Source organism: Elaeis guineensis, chromosome 8 (genome assembly GCF_000442705.2).
Source record: "Elaeis guineensis isolate ETL-2024a chromosome 8, EG11, whole genome shotgun sequence".
NCBI classification, from domain to species: domain Eukaryota; kingdom Viridiplantae; phylum Streptophyta; class Magnoliopsida; order Arecales; family Arecaceae; genus Elaeis; species Elaeis guineensis.
Window position 1 is genome coordinate 118449953 of NC_026000.2, and position 3331 is coordinate 118453283.

Sequence of the window (3331 nt, forward strand, 5' to 3'; positions counted from 1 at the left end):
AATCTCCCACACTACCACCTTCTTATAAAACTTTATCTTCTGATCCAGAGAAGTCTGAGAGATCCAAAGAAAGGAGCTTGAATCAGCCATTTAGAGCCTTCAACGCGAGCTAGCACTCCCACGAAGGAAAATTCGATCCAGGCTTCGAGTGGATGATCTGTAGAGGTCGAACGATTTGTGCAGCTGCTTAGTATCAGTGAGAGCTTCATACCATATCTACCAGCAGTAGAGATCATCAACCCATAAAAAAGTGATGAGTTCTAAACTCAACCGATGTGATCTAATGGTTAGATCAGATTCAAGGTATCGATGTAATCGATGCAGTTTTCTATTTTATATCAAATTTTATATATAAATTTTTCATATCATAGATCCTTAATTGATAGTTTAAATCTAATCAAAGATATATTTAGAAGATTAAAGTATTTAATCTTTTATTTTTCACTGTAAAATTTTAAAAATACATGCTTTGAACTATCTATTTTTCTTCAATTGGTATCAGAGCGCGGTTTCTTATGACATGAATTTTTTTATATATAATCTGATATTATATATATTTAAATCTATAATCTAATTTAGATTAGATCTGATATATAATATTTAGATCTAAAATTAATTATAGATCTGATCGCACAAACTGATATAAGGTTATCCTACTGTAAGGTTTACCCCTTACATGCAAAGGTTGTCCTAGTTTATGCTGATCTTTATAAAATTTGATTTTAATTATTTAGATTAGATCTAAATAATTAATTTAAAATTTAAATAATATAGTAATCTAATTAGATAGATCCTCATAGCCGTCTGGTCGTAGGAGAAATCAAGATTTCGTAAATCTATTTACCCATTCGATGAGATCTCCTATGGCATGTAGGGATGCTACGCGATCTTTTTCATGATGATGAATAATGAAAAAAATTTTAAAACTTTATTTTAGATCTAGAATAATATATATTAGATCTAAAATTAGTATTTTGATCATTAGATAATTGATTATAAAAATTTTTATAAAATTAAAAACTATTTTCAAACATCGAAATCCGAACCTATGTCAGCCTAAAACTTAATTGAGAATTAAATGATCTAGATTTGAGAATCAAAGATCTAAGATATTAATTTCATAATTTACGGGTTAATGGGTTAGCTCGAGTCAAATCTATTTAATTGGGTTAGACCTAGGGTTAGAAATCATTGATAATGGATCATGTTAGTAATTGATCAAATTTAATTAAAAGTTAATTCTAATTGGATCAATTTTTTCTCTTGATCAATTTCAATAGTTGTAGTTGATCAAGTTCATATCTTTGATTAGACCAATATGGACTTTGATCGTAGCTCCGTAGTCGAACTCAAGTCTATAAGTTGATCAAATGAAAATGACTAACCAGTTGTGTCTAAAGTATGGCAGCTTTGATCGATGGTCATTAATTGGGAGCTACTCGCATAGATTGAATCTATATCGAGTTAATGATATATCCCTCCCACCGATCTCACTTACCTAACCAACATAGTGAATCATTTTTGATTAGATCACTTAATGATTGGGGTTGACCCATGCTAACTAAAAAATTATATGACTGATTTAGGTGCCCCTAGTTCAACTTGTCTTGAGTCTTCTTCATGACTTGATAAAGTCAGTAGGAGGATTTATGACTGGTTGGCTAGATCAGTTATGTCTAATTTCTTTAATTCGACTTGATGAAGTCAATGGGAGGATTAAGATTAACTGGTTAAGTTTTTTCTCATCTCTCAATTCAACTAATTAAATCCTCTAAAATTGTTAGGTCCCTAAAAATAAAATATTATGGTAATAACTAGATCATGCCTCCCATTAAGTTAGATGATAATGAGTCCAATAGTTTGGATGATTATTGGAGGTGCACATGCCTAGTGCTCATCTGACTATCGAAATTATCATTCATAATATGTTGATTTAGTTGTATCTTTCTGATAATGGTCAGGTTGGTCGAGCCATACTCGGATCTGATACTCATTTATCAGATGCACTAAATTCTAGCATATTAATGGTTAGACCTAACCAGAACTTTCAGTGGAGGCACCACATGCCTGCTTAAGAGGTGTCTAGAGCAAAATTGAATGCTAAAAATTGTTTGATGAAATAATTGGTTAAGAACTTATCCATGAGTGCACAGGGGTTGGTCGAGCCATATTTGGGCCAGTGTGCGCCCATGTGGATTCTAGTACCCATTAAGAAATTAGTATAATTTTTTGAATTAGAGGTAGAGGCTACTAATTCGAATAAAATAGTGGAAGAACTTTTAGATAAAATCTATGTCTTTAGCTTAATCAATTCATATACTAATTAGGTTTTGATTTTTTTTTTTTTTGCAGTTACGGCCACCAGCTTGTCGCTCTGATCACTATTAGATAGTGATAAATTGATAGAACCAAATTTTGATAGCTGGTATCAAAAGCTCAAAATAGTCTTGGAGCATGAACGGATCTTGTATGTGTTGACAGATCTGATACTCGAGGAGCCAGTTCCAACATGTGTAGTACGATCAGAGATACTTATCAGAAGTGGCTCAACGATCGAACTACAGTTCGTTGTATTATGATGGCGGCAATGAATGATGAGTTCAACCATCATTTTGAGAATGCTCAGCTACAGAACATGTTGCAAATGTTGAACGAGTTCTTTGACACATCGACAATATTGAGAGGTATAAGACTAGTTATGCCATCTTCAACGCTTGAATGAGGGAAGGAACGTCAGTCATCGATCATGTACTATACATGATCGAGATGATTGAGTGCTTAAGCAAGCTCGACTTTCCTCTGCATGAGCAACTAGAGAAAGATGCCATTCTGAACTCTCTGTCCAAGTTCTACCTCTTTTTCTTACTCATTTTCGAATGACAAAGCCTGCGGTCAACTACCACAGTTTGCTGGGGTTACTGCAGAACTTTGAGAAGGAACACCAGCTCCATAAAAAATCGATGAATATTGTCGGAGGATATTCTTCTAGATGTCGATCCTTTAAAAAAGAAAAAAGAATAAAAAGAATAAAAAAAAGATGCAAAGTACTGGGGTACCCAAGCCCAATCAAATCAAGAAACCCAAGTCCGATCAGAGTCAGACGGAATGCTGCTAGTGCAAGAAGCAGGGACACTGAAAGAGAAATTATCCTCAGTACATTACCTCCTTGAATTCGAATAGATCGAGAAAGAAGCAAGTTATTACTGGACAATGTAATTATATGATAATACCTTGTAATTTCTTAATTTGTGATTCTACTATCTGGGTATTAAAGATCGAAAGTTCTTTTAATATTTATAATTCATTGCAAGATCTGTAGGTCAGTAAAGAA